Source organism: Petaurus breviceps, unplaced genomic scaffold (genome assembly GCF_028583685.1).
Source record: "Petaurus breviceps papuanus isolate PSGF00001 unplaced genomic scaffold, PetGlider_PUasm1.0 37, whole genome shotgun sequence".
In the NCBI taxonomy this organism is placed as follows: domain Eukaryota; kingdom Metazoa; phylum Chordata; class Mammalia; order Diprotodontia; family Petauridae; genus Petaurus; species Petaurus breviceps.
Genome location: NW_027186296.1, coordinates 55,970,254 through 55,991,779, shown reverse-complemented (window position 1 = coordinate 55,991,779; position 21,526 = coordinate 55,970,254). Strand labels below are relative to the sequence as shown.

The 21,526-nt window shown below is 35.3% G+C and overlaps 1 long non-coding RNA gene across 1 annotated transcript in view; it reads right to left on the bottom strand.

Moving 5' to 3' along the window:
* Positions 1–12,169, bottom strand: part of LOC138168569 (uncharacterized) — a 102,120-nt gene extending 89,951 nt beyond the window's left edge. The window contains exon 1 of the long non-coding RNA XR_011170140.1: positions 11,934–12,169. This is a non-coding gene — a long non-coding RNA (uncharacterized lncRNA). The remainder of the gene's footprint in view (positions 1–11,933) is intronic.
* Between the last annotated feature and the right edge of the window lie 9,357 nt (positions 12,170–21,526).

The window sequence follows — 21,526 nt, the reverse complement described above, 5'->3', positions numbered from 1 at the left end:
ACTTATCTTTGCCCACATAAGGCAGTGGGAAACATTTTTCATTTCCTCTTTCATTCGTAACTTGCCACAATGCTTCTGGAGAGGGCATGGTCAGGGGGAGTGGGAAGATGGGTGCACATATGTGTGTGTGTTCCAAGAGAGAAGCAGTCAAGGTCTGTTTACAGTGGACAAATTATGTCATGTTACAGGTTTTACTGAATTTCTCATAATAGCAAACAAAAATTTCCCTTGGATTGGATGACTTAGGGAATATGTGATGGAGGTTGCTTCCTTTCATAATAACCACCCCCACCCCACCCTGGTAGGGGGAGGGGAACCTTTCAAGGTTGAGAATGACTAAAGAGTATATAATACTATTCCTGTGCTGGTCTGGTTCCAACCACAGCATGCTATGAAATGATCTGTCATTACCATCAGACCTGTGAAAAAGAAAGGGATTTGAGAAAGAAAACTCACATTGCCCCCTATGGGTAATAGGACATGTCGCCAAGTAGCAGCTGGCAAATTCTTGGCAGCTCTTGGGGAAACAGATGCTTCTGGGGATCACTACCTACACACCACATACTGCCTCCACCAAATCCTTTCCATCACTTGGTCCCATAAGGACCACCAACTCATGGGCATATGGAATGACCTTTTCTAGTCATATAAAATAAGGATAGTTACCTCAATGCTAAAGAGAGCATTAAAGATAAAGAGATCAAGAACCAAAAGAAAAAAAAATAGTAAGTACAGTTTTATTGTGGAAGAGTCTATAACATGGACAATTATTGTCCTCATTGAATTATATTGCTCCAGTTCAACTACTTTTATTATTCTGAAATTTAGCAACATTCACAAATACTGTTCCTCCTTGTAAGATCTATATTTACAAAACAGTGAACCTTTGTTAGTAAGATAAAGGCATGCCTTTAAATAAATTTAATTGGTAGACTGCTTTTTGCAAACAATTAAATTTTTCCTCATAAAAATGATTTTGGGAGGTTGGGGTTTTTTTTGCTTTTATTTTAGAAATAAATTGTTTTATGTGGCAGCATAAATTAAAGGCCAATTTTAACTTGTAGAAAATATAATTTTCATCTAATTGTAAGACTCAGAGAAGTAGAAAGATTAGCATGTCACAATGCTGACTAAAACTAGATTGCAAGCTCCTGGAGGGCAAATTTTGCATTTTCTAGTTCGTTGTCATCTCCCTCCAAAGTATTATATTACAGTGTAATGACCAATGATTAGCCAAAATACCATTCAAATAAATCTAATTGCCATTATTTATTTAAATCATTCATTTACAAACCAGAGAAATTGATTGACATCTGTTGGCTTCCGAGGCTACCTACAAAGAGGTAGTTTTAAATCTGCTCCATCAATGTACCTGAGAATTACAGGTAGCATTTTACATCCACCTGACTGCTTAAAGGAAATGCTTATGGCTGCCCCACCCATTGTGAACCTCTTTACAAGTTGGTTTTATCACATAAGATGAATATTTTTTGACTGAAGACATTCAGTAACTATAATAGTGCCTGGTAAGAGTCATCCATCAGCTGATCCTTTTTTGCCTCCAAGTATTCCTTGGTCTTCACCCACTACTTGGTAAGATACTTCCAAGAGTAAATCAAAATTGTATCCTGGAACAATGGGTGCCACTATGTAACAGCAGCCAGGGATTAAGGTGTTACCCAGGGGCAGTGACAGGACAAAGTAAAGATTTGTAGGTTTGGGGTTTAATTCAGATAAGGGACCTGGCAGGTGAGTTGAAGCTAGTTGTTATTCCAGCTAAACTGGTTCCTATATTTCCTAATCTCTGCTATCTGATGAGCCTTCTTGGGGAGGTATTGTCAACAGGTTAAAATCAAGCCAATGTGCGTGTGTCTAAGGTGATAAAGAGTTTGAAAAGTCTTGGCATTTGATAGTGTCATAAAATAGTTTAAGGTTGAACAAGTTTCATTTCTATACTCCCTAAAGAAATAAGCTAGGACTTACCCAGGCTCCCATGCAAGGGAGGAGATGGATACCATTGAAACCAGAAATACTTGCATTCAGAAGCTATCTCTTATACATACATACTGGCTATGTGTATCCAGGCAAATCACTTCTCCACTCAGGGCCCCAGTCATCTCTCTGAGACTATAAGTTATAGACCAGTTATCAGTCTACATCAGTGGGGATAGCTTCCATACACTATTCAATGCTCCCTGGAAGCAATAGTAGTGTGAAGTCTATCATGCTGCTTAGAAAGACTTCAGTTCAAACATTCATTTTGCTCATCAGAATATGGTAAATTTACAGAAGATTTTGAAGAGATGACACTATGACATTTTGTCTGGCCTTCAGAGGCATCCAGAAAAAAAAAGCAAACCAAATCTCCCCCTAAAACCCCTTTAGATGTATTATAATAAAACAAATTATTCTAGCCTCATAGATCTGGACTACCTACTAACCTTGATAAGCACTTAAATCTAAACAAAAAGAGAATCAATTTGCATTTTCCTTTCTGCTGGCTAACATAATGCTTCATTTTACAGTTGCCATTAAGGGTTATTGCTGTCTTTACACAGCGCATTAGGCGGTGTTTGTGTCCATTGTTCACGCACAGTTCCATCAGAATGTTTCAGGCTGATGGCATTTTTACAATAATGTTGTCTTTGTCCTGCCTTGATGCTATTACCTCGAATGTGTTTATTCCAACAGGTCTCTTCAGGACCTGAAAACTGTCTTCTGTGAAAACATGTCACTCATCACCTCTGCTTATAGTCTAAATTAACAATGCTGAAGGTCTCATCTGACATGCATGCACACACACACACAACACACACACACACACACACACTTTAAGTTTACCTGGGTAATCAAACAGGGAAAGCTTCACATGACCTCTTTAACGCATTGAAACCTCTAAGTGCAAGAAGTGCCTTGAACAAATGATATAAATCCAACTCACCTCACCTGACTGATTTAAGCTTTGAACAATGACATAATCAACCTTTGGATAAGAATTTTCTCCTCTGATCTATGGCCTCTCATTTTCTGGGGCAAAGGAAACATACTATAGGCATTCATTAAGACAACAGCTGTGGAGTGGAAGAAATGGGAAGTGTAGTCTCAAAACCACAGCTAGTTGAGTTAATGTAATTGAGAAATGACCACTGACAGGGAGGGTAACACAATTATTATAGACATGCCCTTTAGGAAAGAAAGGAAAAAATCTTAATTCAGAAAGATAGATTTACTTGGTGGAAAAGAATGATCACGAAAAATCTCCCTCAAAATGTAAAACACTCTAAACAATGACTGAAAGCAGATAGGTCAAATGATGGCAAATAGCTTATTCAGAGAGTTTTTAAAATAAAGCATAATATATATTATTTTTAAAGTTGAGTCATAGCAAATGACCTTGCTTTCTTCCTCAAATAAGAATCCTGAGCTCATCAGGCTTGTCATTCCTGAACTCTCCTCCACACATCAACACTTCTCAGTGTTTTTACCCATTCTCTCACCACCTTCTTCACTATTTTTCTCTCTTCTCAGAATAGAAATTGGCATAGTATGGAGGAATGGGGTAGCTTTGAAGTCAAAGGATCTGAGATCAAAATCATCTATGTCACTTACTGCCTGTGTGACCTTGGGAAATAAATTTATGCTTCCTAGGCCCACATTTTCTCATCTTCAAAAGGAGGAGGTTGGATTAGATAGCCCCAGAAGGACACTTCAGTGCTACATCTATGAACCTGCATCCTGCTTCTCAAACCAAATTAATTTTTCCATCTTTGTCCTTGATTTGATTCCCATTCACATCTTCCAGAACTTTTATCCATAAGTCATACTGTCTCTCTCATGAAGCTTCAATCTCTTCTTTTACCCTGGCTTCCTCCCATTTGCTAACATATATACTCAGGTCTTTTCAGTTCCTAAAAAGAAAATAGAAAATCCCTAAATGTTTCTACCACTATTCTATCCCTTACGTAACCAAACTTTTGGGGAAATACACATATACTCTCTATAAAAGGATCATTTACTTGACAGTTTTCAGTCCCTTGAAGTCTGTCTTCTGAAACAGCATGCTGCTAAAACTGTTCTCATAAAGGTGAATTTGATTCAACAAATTTTCAAAGTGCCTATTATGTGAAAGGCACAGAACTAGATGTTAGGAATATAAAGGTAGATACAGCACAAACCTGTTCACAATGAGTTATAGATAATGAATTAATTTCTATCAGTGACTTTATCAGTCAGTCAATAAACACTTATCATGTGCCTACTATGTGTTTGGCCCTAGGCCAAACATTATATATAAAAAGAAAGACAAAGACAGTCCTTACCTTTGAAGAGTTCACAATCAAATGTGCAAAACAACATGAAAATATCTATATGCAGACAAACTATACATAAGATAATTAGGAAATAATTGACATAGAGAAGGCACTAGACTTAGGAAAGATTGGGAAAGGCTCCCTACAGAAGGTAGGATATGAGCTAGGGACTGAAGGAAGCCTCAGAATCCAGGAACCACTGAATCCAATGGCTTTTTCATAGACTTAACAGCAACAGTAACTATTTTCATGTTGTGCTTTAAAATATACTTTAGTCCTTCTGGATAGTTTCCATTTTTAAGTTTTTATGATGCTCATTGCTCCTGGTCCTCTTCTGAGTTGTTCAATTGCTCTTTCTCAGCTTACTTTGCTCATGCATATCATACCCACTAACCATGAGAATCTCTCAAGGCTCTATTCTGGATTCTTTTTTCCTCTCCATTTACACCTGTCGTGTTTGGTGACATCATCAGCTGATGTGGCTTTAATCATCATATCTACATAATCCTCAGATGTATCTAGCTATTCATGCATGCACAATATTAATATACATGCATATACCTGTATATACATACATGAATATGCATGTTATATGGACACTGTGAGTAGACATATACATACAAATACATAGACACATAAATTACACATACATTCATGTATATGTGTCTAAATATCTATGTAGTTATTTATCTATACTTATACAAATACATTTACATGCCTATATTTGTATAGATAGATAGAAATAGATAGATACATATATATGTATACATACTCTATTCTGCTTCTAGAGCTAAAATAATTTAACAGCAAATACCTTTTAGTAATTTTGAAATGGATGTCCTATTCACATCTCACATTCAATATCTCCAAAACAAAACTCATTAACTCATTATCTTTTCCCCAAAACTTACCCTTATTCTCAACTTTTTTTTTTATTTTTCTGAAAGGCTACAGCATCCTACCTATCACCCAGTCTCACAATGTCAGTATCATCCTCAGTCTTACTGACTGGACATATAAAAATTGTGGTAAAATCTTATTGCTTCTGTCTCCATACTTTCATATACATTCTCTTCTCTCAACTCATACAAACCCTGCCTAGTTCAGGCCTTCATCATTGGCCATCTGGACTCTTGTAATAACCACCTAACTGGTCTTCTTGCTCTAAGTCTCTCCCTAATAGAATCCATCCTCCACTCAGCTGGTATGGGGACTTGTCTAAAGTATAGGACTGATCATGTCATTTACCACATTGCTCCTCTTAACAATGTGCTCCAGTGGCTACTTATTACCTACAGGACCATATATATATATATATATATATGTATATATATTTATTTATTCTTCAACATTTAAAGTTCCTTGTCCCCTCCCTCCCTTTATATTCATCTAACTCCTTACTTTCCCCAACATACTCTATGTGAAGCAACATTAGCTCATTTACAATTCTAGTATGTCTTATCTCTGTTCTTTGTACTGTACCCCTTTCCTACTAGAATTCTCTGCCTCCTCACCTTTGCCTATTAATTTCCTTAACTTCCTTCAAGATTTAGATAACATCCACACTAATTCTCTAAGCCTTCTCTAGTTCTTCCAGCTGCTAATAATGGCTTCCCTCCTCAAATTACATTTTGTCCATTCTGTATATAAGTTGTATCTACTTGGATGCTTACAAATTGCCTCCCTGTTTAGGCTGTTGTTTTTTTTTTTCTTTTAGATTTTATTAATATATTTGTTTTACATTACATTTACATATTACTCTAATCCTGTGAGAAATCTTGTAACAAAATAATACAATTAAGCAAAACTAATAAAATGATGACCTCATCTAAAAGAGCTTGCTAAATCCCACATCTGTACCACCCCACCACCTCTCTCCTTTTAATTTTCTTTAAAAAGATTAACAAATCCCTTTTCTTTCCCTCCTCTCCCTCATCCAACTGGGGAAAAAAGAAAATAAAAGCAAATATGCATTTTGTAGCTGAGAAAACTGAGGGGTTTTTTTTGAGAAAGATTCAGTGACTTGCCTAAGATTGCTAAACCAGTAAGGGCCAAGATGGGAATTTAATTCAAATGTCCCTGATTCTAGGTTTAGTATTTGTGTTTCTAATCTCCATCAACTTCTCTTCAGAATTTGACACTAATGACCAGAATCAGGGAAAAAGACAATTCTAGAGTTGGGAGGTACCTCCACTGTTGCCCTTTCTGCAACCTTTACTCAAAGAAGAATATGCACTATAGTATTCCAAGTAAGAAGTTCACCCATCCTCTGTTTAAAGACTTCCAGTTAGAGGAGGAGGTAAGGAGGGGAAAATCACTACCTCCATTGACCAATTCCATTTTTGTTGGGAGTTCATTTCCTTTTAATCATCTAGGTACTCTATGACCAGGTATAGACACCACATACACACATATACATATAAGTGTAGGTATGCATGCATGTATGTGTATGTATGTATTGTGTGTGTGTGTATGACTCTCCTTTCTGAAAGACTGAAGACCTGGGTTTGATGCTCCTCAAATACTTATACAGATATTTATTCTCAGATGCCTCATCTATAAAAGAAGGATAATAATAATGCTTTTCTCACAAGATTGTATAGGGATCTAATGAAGTAATGTTTGTAAAATGCTTTGAAATATTAAAACATTACTTAAATGCAATTCTTATACTTAGGATTTATTATTATTATTAGTTATCTCATTATTGCATCCTTTTGGATAGAGTCCAGATAGAAATGGTCCAAGGACAAGTGTCTATCTTGTAATTCTTCTTTATTTAATGTCCTGAATATTCTTGAGGAGGGATAAAATAATTGCTTTTTGTAGTTGAATAAAATAATCGAGATGCAAAATTATTTCATGCAGAATCACTAGAAACATTTTCATAACTCACATCACAGACAAGATATCTGGATGAACAGGTGTCTCATCATTTCCTCATATTTTTCTTTTCTACTTTTTTATAATTTACACGTGATTTCTTCTCCTAGGTATTTGTATTTTTAAAAACTTTTCATTTCCTATAATTTGAAGAATGTGAGTATTTATTTTCGCTACATCTCTTAAACTTGTTCCTCTTCATTTTCAAAACTAGATCAATGTTACTTTTGAGTGCTTGTGATAGCAGTTTTGTTTCCAATGATACTTTGATTTCTTATCAAATTATTTGCTGATTTCTCAAGGATATTTTTGCCATATATATTTGTTGTATAGGGATTTGTTAACTTTTAATCCATAAAGATTAGCATGTACTTGATGTATAATTCTAAGTACCTAATTATGTCTCTCTAGGTATCCTATAGATGCTGTTTTTGAAACCTGAAGTAAAATTTTGTACAGTTTCCAAAAACGTCATTGAATAATCTTCAAAATGAATAAGACCAGCTTCCTTAAATATAACCTTTCTGTGATTTCTGGTGACAATGATTTGATCCTGAATTATTCTTTGAGCACATTAGAGTATATGCGCAAATGATCATGCCTCATCCATTTGTTTTCTGATTGTTCTGAAACATAATTTTGGTTGAGTTTACAAAAATATTTTTTATGAGGAGCCCTTTTCCATGCTTGGATGTTAGGTACTTAATAAGCCCTACCAAAAGATGTCATTTTAACAAATCCAGTGGTATATAATTGCTGCCGACCTTTATTATTGATTTGTGGAGGAAGATCTACTTGTTTCAAAAGTATTACTGTACATTTATATTCTGTGTATCATATTTTCTGAGAATATCAATCCTTTTCCTCCTTTTTTTCTGAGAAAATGCGAATATTTTTATAACTGTCTTGGAGAGATGAGCTATTTGTTTCATTTACATTGTATGGGTTTTAGTTTGGACACCTTCTATATTCATTGTCTATTTTACCATAACAAAAGGAAATTGCATAGGGACTAATTGCTTTACATGTATACTTACTATTACACTTTAATTTCAAAATTCCTATTTAGTCTCTCAACATTAAACAAAAATCTTATCTTCCCATTTGATAGTCCTATATTTCATAGTTTCTTGACCATAGAAGACCAAAACCATTAGTTCAAGCTGATCTCTAAATTCAAGCTCAAAACCTTCACTCTCTATTCTCTTATTTTATATTAAGAAATTTATATTTATTAAGTTGAAATGACCTTTTTATATTGCTGGAGAAATTTTCCAGAAGATGAAGGATATGTTTATTGTGCTTTTCTATAGAATCCTATAAATTGATATCATCAAGTGATTACTATTTTTAATTTGACTCCTTTATTGACTCAAAACTCATATTCTATTTTATTAAGGAATGTTGATAATAGATTTAATGTTAAGCAGAGTCCTGTAAGTTCAAACTGTTTCTCTAGATAATATCACTTTTATATCGATTATTCTTGACATTTTTGTGCTGGTAGCATGCTCTTAACAGAGAATAATTTTCAACATGGAAACAAATACTTCAGTGTTCTCCCTTGACCTGGACATTTTGAATATTTAGAGTATATGACTAAGCTATCAGTGCAAAACAGAGTCAAAGGATTTATGATAATAAAGGTGGTATTAATGTCACAGTTCTTTCTAGCATCTTGTTCAATACTTGTTGAATTGATAAATCAGTTTTTCTTATACTTCTGAAATTTTGGTCATGAACATTTTGTTCCTCAGACAATGTATTATTTTCTTTCTTTCTTTTTCTTTTTAAAGTAATTGGGGTTAAGTAACTTGCTCAAAGTTACACGGCCAGTTATTCTGTGTGGGTGTTAAGTATCTGAGGACGGAACCGATCCCAGGTCTCCCAACTCCAGGGCCAGCACTCTTACTCACTGTGCCACCTGGCCGCCCCAATGTATTTATTTTCTTGAAAGTGTTTATAGATTTTTTTAACCAAAATTAAATGCTTTAAATAAGTTACAATACACATGACTATTTGGAGGGGTCATAGTCATTCTCATCTTTTTTATTATTGTTAAGAAATACACGGTGCCTTCTGTTAAAAAGCTTGCATTAAAAGAAGGCTGCTTTGGTAATTTGTTGTTTTATCATCATCCTTAATTTTACTTTTCTTTATGGGGTTCAGATAAAAATGGCCTTAAGATAAATAATTACCCTACTACTGTTGTTCTTTTATACTTAATGTTCTACAGACAGCATTTGACACTAATAACCAGAATCAGGGAAACTGGACAGAAGGTACTTCAGCTGGCCTTTTGTGCAACCCTAACTCAAAAAACAATCTCCACTCCAATATTACAAATAAGGGATCCATCAAGCCTCTGTTTAAAGACTTCTCAGGTAGAAAAACATCTTTTTAATTAAATAAAAGTATTAAGATGTAATTTCATCTTCTCTAGGTTTATTGAAAGCATCACCGAAAAAAAAATACAGGATTACAAGGATGAGATGAACATGATACTCTTCTCACATGATTTTCATCCCCTTTTCAAGTGTCAATATTTTGAAATTTTTTTTGGTCCATGTATAGTGAAACATAAAATATCAATTTTCCTTTGCATGGTAGTTATTACTGTGGTGCTGTATATTATATATTTTCATTTCAGTAAGTACATTGTGGCATACTAAAGACTTGTCCATGTTGCCATTTATTGAAATGTGCTGTGGTTTAGGCAACCTTTACTTTTAAGTAGAAATTTCACTTAAGATAGCAAAGTACCATGGCACTAGCAAGCAATCTATTTGAGTTCATATGGAAACTAAGCATACAAATCAGGTAGGAATGAGTTATAGACAAAATGAAGCATACACTTTTATGTTTTAATATAAAATATATTAAAATCATTACCAAAATATCACTACTAGAAGATTCAAAATCAAATTAACATTGTTTGCTAGAAACTTGGCACTTTTGCCAGAAACTATTTTAGCAATATCGAGAATGTGATTATTGCTGTTTTCAGTATGGACAATAAATGCTTTTTTTCCCCCCTCAGGCTAATGTGAAGTTTGAATAGTCTTCAAGAGTGAAAATAATTGCTCACATAGATTGCTGTTGTTATTTAGTCATGTCATACCCTTTGTGACCTAATTTTGGGGTTTTCTAGGCAGAGATACTGGAATGGTTTGTCATTTCCTTCTCCATCTTATTTTACAGATGAGGAAGTGAGGTAAACTGGGTTAAGTGACTTGCCCAGGGTTACATAGCTGTAATGGAAATGCAAATTTAAAGATCTTCCCTGCCCCTAGGCTAGTGTACTTGGAGCCTGGGGTGGGAGGCTTGTTTTTCAGTAGATACTTTTTGATTGGGCAGTGAGTCAATAAGGTTGTTACATTCTCTGAGCCAGGAGAAGGCTATATAAGCCCTAATGTGTAGCTTTGTTTTGGGGCTCACTTTGAGAAGTGTTCTGTGATTTGATCTGGATTATGGGAAGCCGTTGTTGAGATGCCCCCCCCCCCAGGCTTTGAAAAACCCGGATGTTGAAACCCAGATGTTGTTTGGTATAGATGTAATGGTTGGACAGTTTGGAAATCTGTCTACTTGATCTGTTTCTGTCTTGATAATTCTGTCTGTATATCTGAAGTTCAGGGTGCTGACCTTTTCCCCCTGAACTAGGTAAACAATACATATCTGACTGATTAAAGTAAGCTTGTTAACCCATTTTAAGTTGCTTTCCTTTAACAAAGCAGATCTAAGAACCTGTGTTGGCATCGACCCTGAGAATGCTTGGGGTGCTTGCTGACACAATAGCTAGTCAGTAACTGAGGCCAGATTTGAACTGGTGAAGATGAATCTTTTTGATTCTAAGCCTAGCGCTCTATTCACTGTGCTACCTAGCTCACATAGGTATGTAATACCAAATATTACTAAAATTCTTGTGGCAACCATTCCCCTTTCAACAAAATGTCTTGGCAAGTGATAATAGAAATCTGGAATATTAAGTTGATTTTTTCATTTCTTTTAGCACTGTGTTACAATGAATTTAAACAAGTTCCATTTGAATGTTACTTTTCACTTTCAACATCACACAAAAATGGAATGCTGAATAGTCAAAAATGTTCTCATGAATTTTTAATCCTTCAAATTGCCTTAATTATTATTACATAAATTGCCAAATCCAAATAGGAATTACTGAAATTTTGAGGAATACTTGTTGAAATTATAAGAACAAAATGACTCTTAATCACAATTTTTTAGTTGCCTTTCCCAAAGACCAAGTTTTATCTTAAATGCTTTAATGCAGTCACATATAAGTGTTACTTTTAACCCGGAAGTTTTAAATTCATTTCATTTAAATGTCCTCTCATATCTATAATGAAAGGCAAATCTTAAAACCAGTTCTTATTATTAAGTTGTTATGCTTACACTCAGTTCTAAAAAGCTTTTGGTTTCATGGTAAAGTTGCTAAAATCACTTCAAAATCTTATGACAACAAAGCCAGTAAATTTCTATATAATAAAGTAAAACTTCCTTATCATTTTCAATTTCCAAGACTTATGAAGAAAACTTGCTGATTCAATCTTTGAGAATACGTAAAATTCACTGTTTTCTTAACAAACTTCAGCACACATTGCCTTTTCATGACTTTTCAGCACATTTCCTGGTATAAGATGAAGTGAACATGATGAAACTTACTATCAGGTGTGATTTCATTCTCCTTAGCCAATAATTTGACTCCAAATCCATTTGTCTTACCTGTCATTGCTGCTGCAACATCTGTAGGCACACACACACTCATTTTGATAATGGAAGATTCTGCATTTCTAGATGGTGGAGTAGAAGCATGACCTTCCCGCGGCTCTGGCTTCCACCTTCCCCAATCCATGTAAAAAGGGGACTCTAAACAAACTTTGGAGCTGCAGAACCCACAAAATGACAAAGAGAAGCTAACCTCCCGCTGAGGACAGCCCAGCAGGCCAGCAGGAATCAGTCTGTGCAGCGCTCTGGGAGGCGAGCCCAGCCCCATGCCGAGGCTTTAGCACCAGGGCGGGCCTGACCAGCTGCGGCCAGAGGGACTCCAGATCAGCAGCAGCTGATCTTATCAAAGTTGAACTATTAACATTCCTACATGGAAAAACAATAATTGTAACTTATGAAACTTTTCTCAGTAGTTGAAGGGATTAGAAATATATGTGTCTATATATGAGGGTATATGGGCATATGAATACATATGTGAATGTGTGTATATATATATTTACAGGTATACATGGATAGAGGACACAGGACCAATTTAACAGGAAGGGATGATACTTAAAAGGTGAAATTAAGAGGTGAGAGCAATATAATGAGAGGATATGGAGAGAGACAGATTGTGGTAAACTATCTCATACAGAAGAGGCAAGGGAAAATGGTTACAATGGAGGGGAAGAATAGGAAGGCAAAAGGGAATGGGTCAACATTATTCCCATTGAATCTGGCTTGAGGAGGGAGTGAAATACACACTAAATAGGGTATCTCACCCTCCAGGAGAGTAGGGGGGGAAGGGGAGGAGAGGGGGGATGATGGAAGGAAGGGCAGGCTGGGGGGCAGGGAAGTTGGAAGCACACACTTTTGAAAAGGGACTGGATCAAATTAGAGAATAGAACAAGTGGGAGGTGGGATAGGAGGGAGGGAAATATAGTCAGTCTTTTACAATACATCTACTATGTTATTGTTTTGCATTAGCCACAAATGTACAACCTATACTGAACTGCTTATCTTCCCAGTAAGGGTGGGTGACAAGAAAGGAAGGGAATGAATCTGGAATTGAAAGTTTTAAAATCAAATATTCAAATATACATATATATATATGTATATATATATATATATGTGTGTGTGTGTGTGTGTGTGTGTATACTATTATTAATACCATATTACATGTAACTGGGAAATAAGATATACAGGCATTGAGGCATAGATATCTACTGGAAAATTCGAAAGGGGTATGGGATAAAATATGGGAGAGAGCAGATTGGAGGAGGGGATATCCTGTGGGACTGCTATTTTGGGGCGGTGGGCAATGGAAAAACGGGGATAAAATTTGTAACTCAAAATCTGGTGGAAACGGATGATGTAAATCGGAAGTTAATAAGCATTAAAAAAAGATTCTGCATTTCTAAAAGTTGACAAATATCCATATTTTCATCAACTATAATTCAAAAAAGTCAGACAATATTCCAATTTTGATTCACTTTTCCCTGATGTGAGTGGCTATTTTGATAATTATTTCCTTAACAGTGTTTGATAATAATTAAACATAAAAGGTTTTCACTCTTGGGGGACAGAGTATTTAGTGACTTTCACAATTTCCCTTCACTAAAATGCTTTGAATATTTAGCTAGAAGTTCTGAAATAATGTAGTGAGATTTGACCACACTTTTACTGTCCTTGTGAATTTTTTTTGCAAATACATTTTTTTTAAGTGAAGGTACCAAATTTATCAATTTATCTTCTCTAATTTTATCTAAGAATTGATCATACTCAGAACAGGGTGTTTCATAAGGGCATTTTTTACTGTATTCCTTGGAGATACTAATACTGTGTCTACAAATTAAACACAAAATCCTGATTTTTACATCAGAAAAGAAATAATCTCACTCCTGTCTTACCTGAAAAATTCTGTGTTCTTCTTATATGAATCTTTTCTTACTACTTTTAGATTGTGACATGATTTATACTCTGCCTATTAAATAAAACTGGAAAGGTTCAAAATCAATTTTTTTCTTGCTTTTTGGAGGGGGGAAGGAAGGGCAATTGGAGTTAAGTGACTTGCCCAAGGTCACATGGCTAGTAAGTGTTAAGTGTCTGAGGCCAGATTTGAACTCAGGTCCTTCTGATTCCCTGTACCACCTAGCCGACTCCCACAATTTTTAGTTTTATACTTCCATTTATACATAATTATGTACATATATTTTTGATATAATTATGATTATTTTTAGATATAATTATTTTATACATAGACACATCTTATGTAGACATACACATATGTTATGCTGCATAAGTTGTAGTAAAGACTTCTTTCTCTTAACCTCTTTTACTACTATGGGAGAAGGCATTAATTCATAACTGTTAGAGGAGATAAGAGTATTTTTAAATTACTTTGTGATAACACAAATATCTATAGGATCACTGAACAAAGTTATTTCTGTGGTTGAAAATAACAAGTAATCTTGTTTCATTTTAATATATAAAGAAGGTAACTTGGTCAAAATAGTATTTAAGATGGTAGAAGCACAAAGTTAGTATGGGCTCCCCTCCAATCACATCTAATACATGTAGAAAAATGACTAAATAAACTTTAGAGCTACAGAACCCACAAAGAGACAAAGAGAAAAAAAGCTCCCACTGAAAGAAGACTGGCAGGCCAACAAGAAGGATCTATCACAACAGGCTGGGAGCTGAGCACAGCCCCATGATCAAAGCCATGATCAAAAACAGAACCTAGAAATCATCCTTCAAGAAATTCTCAAGGAAAATTGCCCTGATATTCTAGAATCAGAGGGCAAAAAAGAAGTTGAAAGAATTCACTGATCACCTCTCGAAAAAGATCCCAAAAAGAAAACTCCTAGGAATATTTTAGCCAAATTCCAGAGTTCCCAGGTCAAAAAGAAAATAATGCAAGTAGTCAGGAAGAAACAATTTGAGTATTGTGGAAACACAATCACGATAATACAAGATCTTGCAGCTTCTACATATAAGGGATTGAAGGGCATGGAATATTATATTCCGGAGGTCAAAGGAGCTAGGACTAAAACCAAGAATCACCTACCCAGAAAAACTGAGTACAATGCTAGAGGAAAAATATGGTCATTCAATGAAATAGAGGACTTTCAAGCATTCTTGATGAAAAAACCAGAGTTGAATAGAAAATTTGACATTCAAATACAAGAAGCAAGAGAAGCATGAGAAGGCAAACAGGGAAAAGAAATCATAAGGAACTTATCAAAGTTGAACTATTTACATTCCTATATGGAAAAACAGTAATTGTAACTTATGAAACTTTTCTCAGTATGAGGATAGTTGAAGGGAATATATGTGTGTGTGTATATGTATACATACATATATCTTTATGTATAGGATGGTGTATGTGTATATAACTATATATGTGTGTATGGGCATATGTATGTTCATGTATACAAAAACAGAGGGCACAGGATGAATTTAATATGAAAGGATGATATCTTAAAAATAAAATTAAGAGGGGAGAGAGGAATTCATTGGGAAAAGGAGAAAGGAGAAGATAGATTAGGGTAAATTATCTCATATAAAAGAGGCAAGAGAAAACTGTTGCAATGGAGGGGAAGAACAGGAAGGTGCAAGGGAATGGAACAACCTTATTCTCATTGAATTTAGCTTTAGGAGAGAATAACATACAAACTCAACTGGGAATCTTACCCTACAGGAAAATAGTAGGGTAGGGGATAGGAGTGGGGATGATAGAAGGGAGGGCAGATTGGGGGACAGGGTAGTTAGAAGCAAACATTTTTTGAAAAGGTATAGGGTCAAAAGAGAAAATGGAATAAGTGGGGGGCAGGATAGGATGGAGGGAAATATAATTTCACAATATGACAACTATGGAAATTATTTGGGTAACTGCACATGTACAACCTACATTGAATTGCTTGTTTTCCCAGTGCGGGAGGGTGAGGAGGGAGGATGGAAAAAACCTGGAGCTAAAATTTTTTAAAAACAAATGTTAAAAAAAATGTGTTTTTTACATGCAACTGGAAAATAAGATGTATAGGCACTGGAGTATAGATGTCCATCTTGTCCTGCTAGAAAATTAGGGGAGTGATGGGGGAGGATATAGGAGAGAATGGATTAGGGGAACGGATATTCAGTGGGTTTGCTATTTTGGTGTGGGGATTAGGGGAAAGATGGGGAGAAAAAATTGTAACTCAAAACTTTGTGAAAATAAATGATGAAAACTAAAAATAAATAAATAAATATATGTTTAAAAAAAGAAAAATTAAAAAAAAATATTATTTAAGATTGCATTTTGCCCTACTGACTGAAACTCTTTAGTGAAACCAACAGTAACTAGCTTAATGCTGTATTATGCATACCTCTTGGTCAATTGTATGATGGTAAGGTTTTGGTCTGCTCTAGTGGAACATCTGATCACCTCTCAAATTTTCATTCAGGTTACCCTCCATGTCATCATAAAGCATTCCCATAAAATTTTATTAAGAAGATAAAATAGACATTTTAATTGTAGCAACTAACTTTGCTTTTTATTTGTATCTAGTTGTATCTAGTTTGTATTCAGTTGCTTTTAAGAGGTATCTGTGATTTTTTTTTTTGGCTTTCTATAAAATTGTCCCCAGTTGACTTATCTTTAAAATGCATCCCCTTAGTACACTTAAAAGTGTGTCATCTCAAATATGGACTACATATATAGACTTAAATTTACTCAAATCTTATTAAATTTTTTTTTTGCCAATTTTGTGTTCTTTCAACTTTTTAAATCCTTAAATATCTCTTAAATCCATCCACTTCTCTACACTCACATGCCCTCCCCACCCCCACAGTTCAAGTCCTCATTGCTGTTTGCCTATTTGCTTGGATTATTGTGATTGCCTCCAGATTGCTCTCATTTATACTAGTCTCTCTCCACTTTAAGCCTGTTTCCATAAAGCTGCCAAAAGGGGAAAAAAAAAATCTTTGTAAAGTACTGGTCTTACCACGTCACTTTACTGCTTAAAAATCTGTAACAGTTCCTTATTGCCTAGAGGGTGAATGGAAATACTTCATCCTAGGATGTAAGGCCTTGTATAGTTTGGCTCTAATCTATCTCTTCAGACTTACTTCAAATTATTTTTCTTTCCATACTCAAATTCTAACCCTCCTAGCCGACTAGTTTTCCAAACTTGGCATTTCATCTCCCATCTCATTACTTTTATCTCCTTATGCTTGGAATACACTTCTTTATCTTTTAGTGTCCTGAGGTTCCTTCAAGATTCAGCTCCTACGAAAATCCCTTCTTCATTCTTTCCATTCTTAGTATTTTCTTACTCTTCCAATTATTTTCTTGTTGCTTATTTGAGTTAATGTTGCATCCTCCAGTGCACTATTAGATCTTTCAGTCCAGGGACTTATTTTTGACTGTCTTTTTATCCCTTCTGCCTATCACAGGGCTGTTTACATAAAAAGTACTTAATCAATGTTAATTGAATTGAATATACCACATCCAATACTGAGGTGTTAGAGTTCAATCACAGTATTTCCATAATCAACAGATAGGAATGTAACTAAATGCCAGAGAATCTTTCTCATTTCATACCTATTTCTTGTCCCTCTAGTTTCTGTTATTAATGTTCTCAGTATTATCAATTTTATGCCAAGCTTCATTTCCTCCTCATGGTGTTTTTCAGTGTTTTGCTAGGTAATGCTGCTTGTAATCGTCTTTCATCTTCCTTTGAAATAGATCTCCAAAATTACTTATATTATAAACTGGCATTGACTCTGGCAGCCACGTATCTCTGTTTGGCAAGGAAATCAAGTGTTTGTTGGCTAAGGTAACTTCTGGGGCTACCTTTTCATGGTAATTGTTTTACATGTGCTAAACTTTTTAAAGACAGTCATCATAAGCATTATCTTTTCTTTTATCCATTTCCCATTTTCCAGAGTCAATGACTTGTTTAAATACATCATGTTGGATAAATGGTCATTGAATGGAAACTATTACAATAACTTGGATAAAGATAGTGATGCTAAGCTTAACAAATTCGATAATGACGTGAAACGGAGAAGGATAGTTAACATGGTATTTGACAGAATTTAGATTCAAAAAGATCTAGACTGACTGGAACATTGGGTCATAGCCATGATGATAAAATTTAATAGGAATAATTATTTATTATTATACTTGAGAGCAAAACAATTGGAAAACATATTCACTATTTCCCAGGATATACTCTATAGACTCTCAGTGCCTTTGAGCAACTTTTCCTTTTATTCATAGGTTACTTGATTAGTATAAGCATCCATGTGGCCTCCTCAAGCCATACTTAGTAATTTTAGATAATGGATAGCTACTGCTTCAATTGTAACAAGACATTCTCATCACATGAATTGCTACTGGAAAAATCATCATCACAATTATCATTACCATTCCCATCATAATTATAAAATTAACATATTATAATTTAGTCATAGAAGAGGCAACTAGAAAAGGAGCATGATATAGAAAAGAGAAGGCCAGTTTTAGAGTCAGGAACACATGAGTTCAAATCCTGCCTCTGACAGACACCAGTTATATAATTATGGGCAAATTACTTAATATTTCTTGACCTAAACAACTCCCTAAGGCTTGTTTATTTGTACTGATGAGTGGAATTTCCATGCTAGGAAAGCCAAATGTTGATAAATAAATGAATGCTTAAAGATTTATTAAGACTTTGATAATGATATTTCCTTCACCAACACAGACGACAATCCCTGTAATCTTACTTGACCAGATTCATGGGTTGCTGTAGCTCCACTATACACACATCTAGGTATATGTGTGTGTGTATATGCATGTGTTTTTGTGCATATATACAGATAGATAAATACAAAGATATTCAGATTGACATCTTTCTGGTAATTAGCCTTTTTGTACCTGAAGTTTAAGCTTAGAAGGACTAGAGCTTGTCTTTTACTGCAATAGATTTTAATACTCAAGGTCATTTCCAAATCACAAGATTGGAAGAATTAAGGAGAATACAAAATTACATGGCATGATAGATTTATTTTCCTTCATAAAGCCCTTTTCCTTTTCAGAATTTTCATCTCTATTAGCTCATTTGATGCTCAAAGCAATGAGTAAACTAGTGTGAATATTAATATTTGCAAATCAGGCAACTGAGATTCAGATGAGAGACTTGAGATCATGAAATCATAGATTAAAGTCAAACAGTATCTTAAAGGTCATTATGATTAAACTAACTCGTATGAAGTAACTGAGGCTCAGAGAGCTTGGCTCATTTGCCCAACATCTCATTGGTAGTAAGTGTCAAAGTCAGGATTTGGACCCATGTAGTTTGTAGATACAGCATTCTTTCCATATCGTACTACACTACTAAGAGGATTATAGAGAATTAATGACAAAAATAAAGCTAGAATCTAGGTCTTTTAACTCCATCCTTTTTTCTGGCATCACTGGTACTAGGAAGTATTCACACAATCAGAGAATATTCATACAATTTGGTAAGTAATCTCAATGACGTCAATCAAACCATATAAACATGTGTAGGCCATGTCTAGAAGAAGCAAACCCACATGGATGAATTACTTTAAGTCTACCTTTATTCTAGCCCTTACTCCCTATATATTTCCCAGAATCCTTCTCCAAAGGTTGTATAAGTAAATGTAACCTGGCATGAAGTGGGTCTTCTACTCTCATTGTACTTGTGATCTCAGACAAGAGCATTCCCCAGCCCCACACTCCCTAATATGGCTTTGACTGCCTTGCCTCTAGTTCCACCACGACTTACTCAAGGGGCCTGAATCCTGATCATTATGCACAAGGTCACTTCTTAATTAGAACAATACAATCAAACATATGCTCAGAGGATAAATGAGGTATGGAGTAAGCCCGGCTACAGTGAACCCTTTTATTGGGAGGCCCTTAAAAATAATAAGCAGCATGTAAAGTCCAGGGGCCTTTCTAACATATTTCAGTGGAGCAGAATGCCTGCCCTAGTGAATGAATGCCCTGTTAGAGTGAGCAATCATTTGGCAGCATAGGTTCTTTTAATGGACACATCACTTTAAACGAAGCCTTCACCATCTGTTCTGCCCTCTAATTACAGATGCAAAAAGAACATAATTCACAATTGCATCATAAAAAAGTAAGATATAAGTGATTTAAATGCATGTGTATGTTCTTTATTCAATGCAGCATGCAGCTGTTATGTTGTTTTCATGTTTCAAACACAAATCAGGGTGAAAATCGTTCTCATCTGATAGAGTGAATTCACTCCAACAGGGGCATTCACGATTTGGGTGTGAATGAAAGCCATTCTCAAAAAGTACATTTCATAGCACCTCCATATTAATGAGAAGGGGACAAACAGACCCTCATAAATTCTGGGGATGTTAAATGCATAGATATGTGTGCTAAAACCCTAATTTTCTGTAGGACACATACTAGGATTGTGTAAACAGACCTCTACTTAAATGAATGTATTTTTGCACTCAGTGAAGCAACACTTGGGTGGATCCATGATCTTTTTTCAATGTGAATAGATACTCCCTCCACCAGTACATATCACAGTCTATGCATACTTCACTCTGATTCTTGTTTATGTTCTTCCATAAATCCTCCATTGAAGATCTACTGAGTACACTGGAGGCCTTCCTTTGGTTCTTTTAATATCTCTGATGCCAAATTCAGCATTTGTTACCTTGAACCACTCTGTATGAAAATGCATAACCAGCCCAGCCAACTCATCTTATTTTCTAGTCATACATGCCCTTGGTAATTTCTTTTATACAATTTCTAGCACACAAGTAACCACTGGTAATGTGTGATAGGCAGCTCACATACACCCTACAAAGCTGTACTGATAAATAATTTGTTGTAGTTAAATATTCCTTCTTCAAAAATAGGCTGACTTCTAAGATTAGCTGAAACATATACCCTAAGTTAGGAAGCAAAAAGCAAATCACCTTTGTAAATGAATAATGAATATGAGTCTTATTTGTCACTTTGCAGTGCTTTTAATCTACCTTCTAAGATTAAGCAAAGGACTTTTAGAAACCTTTAGAAGTAGAAAACTACTTCCATATATATCTTCAGAAAATGTCTCCTTGCATGGACTTAGAATAACTCATTCATCCATTTTAAATAGATTTGATAATATGTAGACTGTAGTCTAGAATATGTGTAGCAGGTTGTCTAGATTCAAAACTAGATTTACAGAGATCAAGTTCATTTTGGAAAGTTCTTGGAATTCTCTCTCTCTCTCTCTCTCTCTCTCTCTCTCTCTCTTTCTCTCTCTCATCTCCCTCCCTCTCTCTCTTTATATCTGTCTCTTTCTCTCTTATTCCTTCCCATGGCAACTTCAGAATTTCAAGATTTGTCCCATGTCTAAATACCCACAGAGGGTAACAAAGTATCATATATCAGTCACACTTTATTTTACCGTGTTTCCCCGATAATAAGACCTATCCCAAAAATAAGCCCTCCCCTTACTGTGTAAGATTCCTCTAAAATAAGCCCTCCCCCTGAAAATAAGCCCTATTGAGATTGCTACTGTAGTGAAGGTGATCCCCTGCGCTACACGCTACATTACGGTACCCTCTGTATGCACCGTCCCCCCCCC